The 12,858-nt window shown below is 39.6% G+C and overlaps 1 protein-coding gene across 2 annotated transcripts in view; it reads left to right on the top strand.

Annotated features, from left to right (window-relative positions):
• LOC105920400 (calcium-dependent secretion activator 1) overlaps positions 1-12,858 on the top strand; it is a 710,204-nt gene that overhangs the window by 336,678 nt on the left and 360,668 nt on the right. The window lies entirely within an intron of this gene.

The following is a 12,858-nucleotide window of genomic DNA, read 5'->3' as shown; positions in this document are numbered from 1 at the left end:
TGAATAAAATCGCTCGTGATTGGTTGGCATATATATGGCATATATATATTGGTTGGCATATATATATATATATATATATATATATATATATATATATATATATATATATGTATATGTATGTGTGTGTGTATATATATATATATATATGTGTGTGTGTGTATATATATGTGTATATATTCATATATATATATATTTATTCATATATATATTTATTTATTCATATTATGCTGTATATTCATGTTATCCTACACTACTACACTATTATTAGGCTACCATCAAGGACATGAATGAATTTATACAGGGAATGAACATTTGCCAGGAAGATGTTTATGCAAAGAAAGAGCTTTATTAAAACAAACACAACTATATACAACGCGAGGATCTGCCCACACATAGGTATCCAAAAATTACAACTCCGTGAACTGTCCGTTTGCCTCCTCGGGGTTGGTGGTAACTTGCGGCGTTCTTTCCGAGGCAGGTCCGTTGTGCAGATGCCTACTGTGCGTGGCTCTGTATTTCAGCGTCGCCTCTAACCGGGACTGCAGCTTCACACAGAGTTCAGAGAGATCCAGCCTACGCAATGACGGCGGCCGTACAATCCATCCAGAGACCCCGCCAATGACGCCATCTTCTTCGCCAGACACGAGGTCGACGGTGGCGGACTTCCAGAGTTCCACTTCCACATCCGCCTGCACACTCTGCCCCAATTCCAGCAGCTGTAAAAAAAAAAAAAAAAATGAATAAGTACTGTGCGATGGGATGCACTGCGTATGGACACAAGACATCTATCAATGCACCTGAAAAATAGTCAACAAATAAAGTCTTACCCGCTTTCTTCTAGCTCGACTCCGAGCTGAATTCTTGGCAGCTTCAGCTCCTGCGTACCGTCTCATAATACGTCTTACAGGCGGCTGGAAAACAATTAAATGAGAGTGGTATGAATAAAAATCTAACACAAGTCACAGTAACAAGGAAGGAGAAAACAGTAAAACAAGTCACTTACACACAATGTCGTCTTTATCAACATCGTGTAAATCTGGACTTGTAGTTATTGCTCCGAGCAAATAGGAGGTCACCGCCTCATTATGAGGCGAGATTAGTCTGTGAAAACAAAATGTACAGTTATGATCGGTATCTATCCGTATCTATTTCCTTTTACCGCAGAATGAAAGCATATTCTTTAAATCTTACCCTTGCTCCGGTTCATAGCGCCTGCAATTTGTCTCCGAGTTGTGAAGACGGCGTCCTGCTTACTGTGAATCACAAAAAATACACTTTAATAAAGCTTGTTCTTGCAAGTTGAAGGCGAGTTGAACACGAGTCGTCTAGCCATTGATCACTTACCAGCTGTTGTGGTTTTATTTCATCTTCAGGAGCGGAGCGCTCAGCACGTTTTTTTTCTTCTTCTTCTTTTTCTTCTTCTTCTTCTTCTCTTCTATCATGGCGGATCGCAAGCAACTTTAAGGTGCATACCGCCACCTACTGTTCATGAGTGTGTAGCAACACTGTTTTACATCTATTAAATTCTATTTGTTAATTTTGTATTCTGAAGATAATAAATAATAAATAAATAATGCTTTCCTTAATCTATAAATATCCTTTATATTTCCTTTATTTCCCAATAATCCTTTAAGACTCCATTCTTGGCCTGTCCTTTTATTCCCAACAAGTTTGTAAAATTGTTGAACTTACATTTTCATCCATACTACTTTTAATTTTCATCCAATATACTAAACCTAATTTCATTCTTCTGAATTCCAGTGGAGTTTCTCCAGTCTCTACTAAAAGAGCGTTGATAGGTGTTGTTTTCACTGCTCCTGTGCATATACGTAAAGCCCTACTTTGTAATCCATCTATTCTTTGTAATGTTGTTTTAGCTGCTGCTCCATAAATGAAACTGCCATAATGTATTATTGATCTCATGAGAGCCCTATATATGTTTAATAATGATTGTCTATCTGCACCCCAATTATTTCCAGCCACAGCCTTCAGTAAATTTATAACTTCTAACTAAATAACGCATTTTACGAAGCGATCAGTCCACAAGTGAAAAACCAGGAGACTTGTTGATGAAACCTCTGGCCATGATGCTTTTGTCATGGCAATCAACCTTCAAGATTTCTGACAATGCCATCACATCACTTTTTCTGTGCATCAAACATTTCATGTGGATACTTGGAAATGTTGTCTGTGTGTGCTAATTACCTCACTGCCTTTGCAAGCAATATTCCAAAGACTTTATTCTCCTTGAGGAAATGGACTGGTGTCCTCCGTGACAACTTCTTACAGTATGTGGTTTGTCCAAAATGTATGACAGTATACATGCTTACTGAAACCTACGAGCTCAGACGGGATGGCACAAAGGTTTGTAAGACTTGTGGTCACATACCATTCTACAATCACCCACAGCTAAAGTCTGCATTAAGGAAGAAATGTGACTCTGTCTTGCTAAGAAAGGCAAAACCTCCCCCTGCAACACTGATTTGCGTTTGTATAGCTCACAGCATTTTCATTTACATGTTAAAGCCTCCCCTAGAATTAAGAGGAGGGGGGTCATGGGGGTACCACTGCCTACGAAAGCCCACGTCAATTTCTGACAATAGGGGGTTTTCAGCTGACGTCACGCTCACGTGACTACTCAGCGCGTCCGCCATATTGGGTGGCAGTCGTTTCGCACCGTTGACCTGCATTGTATGACGCCTTAGGCAGTATTGGAAGTGAACAATGGGGAAAACGTGTTTAATGGTTGGTTGCACGGCCCGTGGAGGTGGAGATCAACGCTCTTTCTATCGCCTACCAGCCGTAATAGTGAATCAGTGTGAAAAAACAAAACAGCTGTCTGAACAACGCCGTCACCTATGGCTGACACGGATATCCAGGTCCGATTTGGACGGTGTTAAGCTGGAATACGCCAGAGTCTGCGGTGCTCACTTTGTCACAGGTAATTAACTGTTAAGTATTTAAAACATGTAAGAATATATTAATAATAGGGCTTGGGCGTTATGACTTATTACTTTCCGCGGCTGTCATGTTGACTGCCTCCGCCGCCTCTACTGCCTATTACTACCGTGTACTGTACTCCCTCTCTCAGCCATGTTTTAATTTGATTAATTTCACCTTAACTTGATTTCAACCATGGTAAACCGTTGCTGTATTGTGGGCTGTAACAGCGCAACACATGATCGCCATGGGAAAAACATAGAAACAGATTAATTTTCCACCGCTTTCCTGCCTGGAGGCGCAACCACGGAGAACAACTGTTAGCGATAACAAAGAGTCGTCGGCTCGCTTGGATCGTGGCTGTAAGTCGACCGAACATAACTTTCCACAGTATCCCGATGTCAATGAGAGTGTGTTCTAAACCTTTGAAACACATAGCAGCAAGTTAAAAGTACATTACATGCGCGAGTGGTTGTTAGCACTGACGGTTAGCATGTGCCAGAGCCCGTCTGAGCGCAGCTTACCTTTGAACGAGTTACAGAGATAACAAAGAGTCGTCGGCTCGCTTGGATCGCGGCTGTAAGTCGACCGAACATAACTTTCCACAGTATCCCGATGTCAATGAGACGTTTGAACGTTTGAAACACACAGCAGCTAGTTAAAAGTACATTACATGCGTGAGTGGTTGTTAGCGCTAACGGTTAGCATGTGCCAGAGCCCGTCTGAGCACAGCTTACCTTTGAACGAGTTACTGTGTTCCCACTGTTTGCTGGCTTTATGATCTGCAGCTCCTACCGGCGCCAATACGGTAAATACAACTTAATTTTTCACTGGTCATTGTTCTGCTTAAATAATTAAAGCCGCGAGCGGCGTCGATCGGCCCTGCAGCCAAGCGCCTTCGCGCACCGCCGGCCGCCAGCCACCGCAGAAGCATGCAACACATTTGCGTCGGATTGTTTACATTTTTACCATCTTATTAAAACTCACCCGTCCACGTATGATGGCGATTTCCTTGATGTACATAACCAGATGTGAACTGGTTGTGAGCCTCTAGATCCTTGTAAGCTCTCATTTCCTCAAGACTGTGCAGAGGGTTTTCACCGAACACCAGGTAATGCACTATGTCGCCGTGCTCTACATTTGGCCAATCATCAGGATTACGGCTAAACAAGGCACCGTGGAGAGCATAGGGGTCCATATGGTCGATCACGGAACATTTCCTCACATATACGTCCTTATCTGGTCGCTCTAGCGTGCTGGCGTACTTATCCATTCGCGATACGATAATACGTGTACGACAACTAGAGATAAGGAAGTGTGCCACCCAATATGGCGGACCGGAAGTTGGCCAGTGACGTCAGTGAAAACCCCCTATTCATGGCAGTTTTCGGTGTTGCCTGCAAATTACCGTGAACAGCCGTTAACCTGAACTTCCACGACAATATACAGTGCCGCATAGTGACGAAAATCACACTTTTCATGCAGTGTAACCGAACAACATTGTGTACCCATAGAGAGGACCTGGGCATTGATGATGCCTGGAAAGATGTGCCTTTGATGTGAGATGTGGAAACTCTTCTTAGAACTGTATATTCCACTATCTCTCGGTCCACTGTGAAGAGGGGCAAAATGGAGGAACTAGCAAAGATTCTCAATCAAGATACACTGTCATTCAGGCCTCTGAGTAAAGTGCGATGGCTGTCACGGCACCAAGCTTTGAATGCTGTTCTGAGGAATTACACTGTGCTTGAGGAATACTGCAGAAGAGAAAGCAATGACAACAGGGATCCGGTGGCAAATTACTGGTACAAAAAGCTGATGATCCGGTGGCAAATTACTGGTACAAAAAGCTGAGGATCCGGTGGCAAATTACTGCTACAAAAAGCTGAGTGATTCAAAGTTCAAAGTTACTCTAACAGCCCTGGGAGATGTTTTGGGGGAGCTGGCACAACTCTGTGTTTCTTTCCAAAGACTTAATCTAACTGTGATGGAAGGACACTGCTTCGCAAGAGCAAAGATTGACAAGTTGCGTTCTCAATACTTGAATGATGAGAAGAATGTGCAGTGGAGTGACCGTGTCAAAGAGTTAATGAGGACCTCATCAGCTGATGAGATATAAACACTAGTGAGATTATTCTTTTCTTTCGTAAAATCTGTGATCACTTGGATGGTCGATCATGGTCTGGATATTTGTGCTACTTTTCAAGCATCCAGTGCAGATTGTGAAAGAGGTTTTAGTTTGATGAATCGCATCAAAACAGCATCAACAAATCGTCTTGAAGTAAAACATTTGGACCAGCTGATGCGCATAAAGTCAACACAAGAAGCAGGTGACGCAATCAACCTGGACAAAGTCTACAACCACTGGAGAAGTGAGAAGGACAGACGAGAAAAATAAGGAAAACTTGAAATTACAGTTCAGATTATTCTGTGTTCTTGTATTAATAAGGGCTTTTCATTGATGGATATTAATCACTAAATGTTGTTAATAAGTTAGAAATTGTAGAAGAGCTGGCATAAAACTGGAATAATGTCACAGAATCTTTTACTTCCTGTTCTATTCTACCTCCATTTTCAAAAGCAACTGTCTATACCATTCTTACTTTATGTACCACGTGATTGTGCTAAATGTCATTGGCCAAAATGTAAATAGTTTAATGGCAGTAAAATTTGAACTTTGAAAGACATGTCTCTCAGTTCTGCCTTAGCAGGTCCCCTACTCTGACATAAAATATACCATGCAGCTCATAAAAAAGATTTGGTCTTTTTCAGGTAATCAGTCTAAATCAGTTTAATCTAAACTGAACTATCTAAAAGAAATGATTGCTTTAATTTGATTATTATAGGCCATCTACAGGTAACTTGTTATAATAATACAATCTCAGGTTTTTGACAGGCGGAACATTGATATAGCCTCAGTGTGCGCGTGTGATGTTGCTCACTGAGGTCAAGTGATCCCTCAGGGATTCTGTGTGTTTGCTCAGACACATGAAAAATTAGGGGGAGCACTGGTTGGGATTGGGTCTAAAAAACAAGTTCAAGGTTTAGATGACGCTAAAATTTTAGATAACTCAGAAAGCTCTGCTGCATGTAAACAGTTCAAACACCAGTCAGGTTTTAAAGATTCCTTCAATGCTGCCACACTTACTGAGGACGAGGTAATCATGTTTGGGAGGGTGCCAATGATTTATCCATTGTGAGATGAATAAAGTATCAATTATTATTATTATTATTATTATTATTATTATTATTATTATTATTATTATTATTATTATTATTATTTTTAATAGAATCAATTTTATTTATGAAGAATCCCATAAAGTCATTACAGTTGAGAGCTAAGGGAATGGATGATCAAGAGAGGTATGCCTCTGGGTAAGTTTAGCAACTGTACTAAAGAGAAACAAAGGATTATTTTTGTTCTCCTCTATTAATGATGAAAAATATTCTGCTCTGCAAATGTTTTTTATACAACAGTAGACTGTTTTTCCAGATTCTCTCCAATTTCCCAATGTTGTGCTTCTAAATCAAACCAGGGAGCCAGCTTCCTGTGAATAATCACCTTCTTTTTCAAGGGGGCGACGTTGTCTTATGAAAAACGCAATGAGGAAGTGACACCATCAACAAAAGTGTGAATTTGTGAATGGGAAGAAACTAAATTGCTTTCATCTGCTGGGAAATTATGTGATACAGAGGAAATTTAAAGGGAGACAGACTCTTTAAAGTTTGATACAGCATTATCTGATAAAGATCTACTATAATGAAACCTTCTTTTGGGGTTTAAATCAAACTCACAGGTTGTTAAAACATGGAAAATGGATGAATAGATGGATTGTATTAAAGACTGCGTTAAGGGTATCTCATTAAGTGTCAACATGAAATTTAAAATGCCCCACTATAATAATATAGTGTATATAGTGTGTAACATTAAATCAGATAAGTCTTGGTATGGGCCTGGTGGACGATACAAAACAACAGAAGAGGTTTTATTGATTTGCAGTTTCTCTAGCTTTCTTGCTGAAATGCTGATTCTCTCGGAGAAAATACATCAAAGATAGTTTTAAGGGGGAAGCACTCACTAGCTCACATAATTTATGTACAAATCTGACAAAGGTGAGATGTCTTATTCTAAAAACCTGAAAACCTTTTTAACTATTTTAGCATGGATTTACTAGGACAAATTGTAAACTATGAACTTATTTAATTTCTTGTTTATATAATTTAGTCACGCCATTATTTATTGCTGTCTTTTAACAAAAGGTAGGACAATTAACTAACAAAGTCTTTGGAGGGAAAAAACTTATATTTAATAAACCACATTTAATTGTTTTATTTTTGGTTCAAGTTGAGCCATATTGATTTTTACGAGATTTGTTCTCATTGTTCATGAAAGCAATTACGTCTGAAACCAGCTCCCGGAGTGGAAAAGTTAGAAGCCACTCTTAGCGGCTCCTCCATTTTGACACCCCTTTATGCCAGCTACACTTTAGCACATTTGCTCATGCGAGCCTATGTAGAACTTGCCTCTCCTTTAACACGCATTTGCTCCATTGCCAAAAACAACAATAATAGTGATCTCCATATTTCCAGCTGTGCTGTGTAGGCTTTTCAACCTACTGTTTGGTGTTTTCCTGGTCTTGTAGTCAAGAGTAGCGCAGAGAAGAAGTTCCACTTCATTTTTGGTCCAAATAAAAGCTTCTTTTCTTACTACAACAGTGTCTTCTTCTTATTGGTCTTCCTATAGCACTTTCCTGCACGTGCACAATATTCTGTCCTAGCAAACAAAATTAAAAACCCAGTAGATTTGATTGAGGCTGCTTTACTGAATCTTCTCAGTTATTTTTTGTAATCCGCTCTAGGATTTAGGCAACTGACTTTCTGTGTAATAGCATGTTGTGCTGTATGTATGTTAACTGAAAAAGTCTGGTCATAAAAATTGCAGTAACGATAAACCAACTATACAAATCACTGAGTCAGAACACTCCCCACTTGGTATAAATATGTTATACAACCATTGCTCTTATTTATGTGACATAGCTAGAACAACATCACTGATAGGTCGAACATACTCTTTAATTAGCCCTTGGCTAAGAGTCTTTACTGTGACCTTACGAACTTTGCCATCTGAGCTTGCAATAGCTTTAACTATCCGTCCAAGAGCCCACTTGTTACGTTTAGCTTGAAGGTCCTTTATCAAAACAATGTCACCTTGTTGGAGGCCAGGCTTCTCCGAGGTCCACTTTCTTCGAGGTTGAAGTGTTGTGAGGTACTCTAATCTCCACCTTTTCCAGAAAGAGTCTGCCAAGTTCTAAACCTGGCACCACTGTACCTTGCACAGATGGTCCAGTTCAAAGTTTCCCAGGGGTGCAGGTGTGACATTTGCTTTCTGGGTGAGCAGAGTTGTAGGCGAGAGCATTTCAGGAACCTCAGCATCATATGAGACCGGAACCAGTGGTCGAGCATTTATAATGGCCATAACCTCAGTCATCGAAGTTGATAAGACTTCATGAGACAGTCTAGCAGGGCCATTCTTCACTAGAAGAGACATCCAAGATGCGTCTTGCCACTCCTATTAGCCACTCCCAAGCTCCTCCTATGTGAGAGAAATGGGGAGAGTTAAAGGTCCATGTGCAGTCCTGTTCCTTTAAGAAGTTATTGAGGGTCATGTGTGTTAACATGAAGTTCTCTGCATGCATGAATTTGTGCCCCTGTCCGACCTTGGGTACTTGACGGGTCCATGTATGGATAGAAAGCACCTGAAAGCATTGATGAACCTCCAGGCTGTCTCTCTGATGAACACCTATAGTCAAGATAACCAGCTACTGAGGGAAAAAACTGCACTTACTGCTCCTATTCTCACCTTTGTCCCCATAAAATACATTTTTTAGATTGTGGTTGCTGTCTGCTTACTGTTGTATGCCTGTTTCCTTACACAATGTGAGCATTGGAACCCAAATCTTTGTCTGCAGCCTCAAAGTTGGTGAAATAAAGTTGATTCTGATTTGGGATGAAAACAGACCAAATGTACCTTTTGACAACAGTAGCTCCTGCAATTGCTTTGTCTCAGAGAAAGACCAGATTAAACAAAAATCTTAAACGTCACATAACTGTATTACACCAGTCTCTGTAAATTCCTATCCATTGCCCATGATTTATCAGATCTGGTGAAGCTCCTTCCAGTGGAAAAAGATTTGCAATGATGCAGTCACATCTAATATGTTGTGCCATTATCAACTTTCTGCACATTAAGTTTTTCAATATTAAATTAGGGTTGTTTATTTGGTGAGAAAACAACTCAGGCAGGTTTGTCTGCAAATGTCCTACAACTTCAGCTCCCTGTTTAGTTCCCTCCCCCAGGATTTTCTGGGCCTCTGTCTTGTCTGTCTGTACCCATCTTAATTCATGGATGATGTACACTACGCCGATTCGTAAATATACAGTCAAAATTTTGAATTCAAAATTTATATACCAAATACTGAAGTCCATTTCTACATGTGTCAAGTGGAGAACTGCTTGGGCAGTCCAGCAATCATGCCTGGAGGTCTGGACATGACAGGTTGACAAGTTGTCATGTGTGATGGGCCAATGTCTCAGCTGCCATTGCTGCTATGTGTGCTTCTGTGCACACACCTAATCCATTTCACCACTATTACTCATTCACCCTTCAACATAACCAAACATATACACACTCACAAATATACAAAGCTGCAGTTGTGTGTCCTAATAAATTGCAAGCCTAGAGGTGCTGGAACACTAACATGAACTTGGCTGCCTTGTGGCCTGCTAAAGTGTCAGGTTTTGACTTTTGTACAACTGAATATTGACTCTATTTAGATTTAGATTGCCACATGCTTTGAAATTTCTCCAAACAGAATACAACAAAAATTGGGCTTAAGTTGTTGCTGTTGTCCCCTTTTTCCATTTAAGACATGAGTGAAATAAATACAATACAGTCAATCCAACTTTCTTGGTTTGCTATTTATTTGTTACAATCTTAAGACAGAAATATAAGTTTAGAATGTTTTAAATATTAAATAAGACATGGACTATTTTAGATGGTAACATTTCTAACTTTACTTCTATATGTGGTATGCTCTATTCAAAATTTGTCTTGGAATTGAATGTTGAGAAGCAGGCAGGAATGTGATTACTGTGAAATATCCCTATATTTGTTTAGTGACAAGAGATATTTTAACATAATCTGAAATTGGCTTCATTTGGAATATGTCTACACATTTAGTTTGAGACAAGAACAAAATTAAAAGTATTATTGATGGATATAGGTACTTGCCTATAAAAGGCCTAGTGAAGAAAACAGGCAGACATTTTGAATAGGCAATCGATTCCAAGCAAAGTGGTACCTTTTTGAGTCTAACAGCTCCCTCATAGCAAACATATAGACTCCCACTTTCTCATTATCCACTGAAATGACATGCCAGGCAAAGGGGGTGTCATGTCCTCTGCTTCTCATCATACTGTCATTGCCAACAGTCCATCGACTATTCTGTCACATGCATTCTGCTCAAAACCCGTTCAGACACTACCATGTCATAAATGATAAACATACTAGAATACTCATGGAAACTTTAGATTATGTTGCTCTGACTAATGTGTATAAATAAATAATCGATAAGTATACCATACAAAATACAATGTCTTCAGCCTTTCTACAAACACTAAATTTGTAAATTTACTCTAAACTAGAAAAATTTGCATTTCCTGTGAAAATGCACTGTGAATGCAATAAGCTGAATGATTGAGCAAAAGATGCAGAAGTTCTTTGAAGAAGAGAAAAAATAGCTTAAAAGCATCGAAGAATTTGAAAAAGTTGAAGAATTTGAACATGAAAGAACAATTGCTGAATGATTAGAAGAAGAAAAAACTGAGTGAATGACACCAAACATCTCCTAACTCATTCTAAACACTGAATCGTTTAACAAAGCAGAAGTAGAATTGCAAACTTGAATATACTGTAGCCATATGTGGGCCTGCATTTCTAGGAGTATAAGGGGTTTCGCCCCCCATTGAAAAGCATGGGATGTTTGACACCTCATAGCTTGGAGATGCTTTTAGCAATGTGTTCATCGTTCATGGGTGAGATCGGCCTCCTCTAGCAACTCAGCCTCACCAATTCTGGGGCCAGAACTCAACATTTGACCAAAATGGTGTGTAGTGCCATTTCCCACAGGTGGGTGGTGCTGTTTAAGCCGGGGGGGGGGGGGGGGGGGGGGGTCATGTCTGGGCATCCTGCCAGGTCCTGTTGGAGTCAGAGGCCCAATAGGAAAGCATGTGAAATCAAAAAAGTGACAGAAATTTCACACATGCCTGATAATCACTTGGAAAATTTAAAATGTTTAGAAGAAGAGACTGTGCGAATTTCAGATTTCTACATTCATCACAGCCGCTGCAGTGGGTGTCGAAAGTTGCCATTCTATCCCAATAAAGCCTGTCCCTGACCTGTAGTAACCTCAGGCCAGCAGAGTTCCGTCGTCATGGAAACTCACTCACGCCTGCAGCTGGCCATTCTACCGAAGTGCAGACACTTTGCGTCAGACTCTGTCCATTGGATTATAATGGAGAACCTTGCCTCGCACAACACTTTATATCTCCTGATCCGTAAATGGTAGAGACGTAATTTTTTCTGCATTTATTTTGTAACGGATAGAAGAAGAAGACAAGCTATCGGGTTTTGCTAGAAATATTTTAATAAAGGCGTAAAAAATTATAATACAAACGGGATTTTTATGGAAATGCAGAAATCCTCCAAAAAGGGTCCTGAACAAATCGCTCTATCTGAAAAATGTATAAGAGATATCAAAATAATTATTTCACTGTGAGTTTCAGCAGGCTTTTGAGGACTATGTTGCTCATTTTTATGTTTGTACAAAAATCGGTGTAGGGACAGTGACATTGTAAAAAAGTGGATCATGTGGAAAAATGCAGCTCTAAAGCATTTTCAGGATTTTGCACATTCACTACTCCCGAACAAATTGTTCCTGTGGCAAAACCGTAACAGTTATCCAAAAAATTCCTTTTTTGTGAGTGCCAGAAGGGTTGGGACATTCATGTGTGAAAGTCTCATGCCTGTACATCAAACGATTTAGGAGTAGCGACGATGCGAAAACGTGTGATGTTTTGGATTTTCAGACATCATTTTTCAAAACTGCTCCATAGGAAATGAATGGGGGAGGTTTCGGGTTTGTGTCGCTCTGAGGTGATTTGCGAAAAATCTATAAATGCTACACCAATGAGGGTTACATTTCCTGAATCCAGACTAAAATTCCTACGTTTTGATGTATAATTTATGTGGATAGGTTGAAAATTGAGCGAGTGAGAAGAAGTTGTTCGGAGAAGAAGAATTTGTTGAATTTCTACAGTGTGCACTCTATAACTGACTCTTCGACAACCATAGCAACGCATGTTATTTGCTGAATTTCTTGAAAAGCCAAAATTATTTTAAGGAGGTACTATATGAAAATGGTAAAAGATATGAAAAAGCTGAAATATACCATAATAGCTGAGAGATATCACTACATTTTAAAAGTTGAATGGCGTTTCTAGTTGAAAGTAGGCTGAAGCAGTAAGCTGTCAAAAAGCAGCTGAAATGAGCGGAATTTTAGTGAATTACATTCATTTCCTATGGGAGAAAAAAAAGGTTAAAATTTGCAGAAAAAGCTGAATATTTTAAAAAGTTGAAATGTTAAAAGTACAAAAAGATATAGCCATCAATTCCAGAAGAAGCTGAATATTTTAAAAGTTGAATGGTTGAAATCGGACAAATACTGTAGGAGGAGCAGCGAATCAAACTTTAAACAGTAAAAAGGTGAAAGAGGATTTCAATAACTGTGAATGCCTACTGCATTCACAGTAACTATGTCTTGTTCTGTGCCATGTACATGCTAGCATGAGTCCAACTGA

Source organism: Fundulus heteroclitus, chromosome 20, assembly GCF_011125445.2.
Source record: "Fundulus heteroclitus isolate FHET01 chromosome 20, MU-UCD_Fhet_4.1, whole genome shotgun sequence".
NCBI lineage: Eukaryota > Metazoa > Chordata > Actinopteri > Cyprinodontiformes > Fundulidae > Fundulus > Fundulus heteroclitus.
This window is presented reverse-complemented; position numbering and strand designations above follow the sequence as displayed.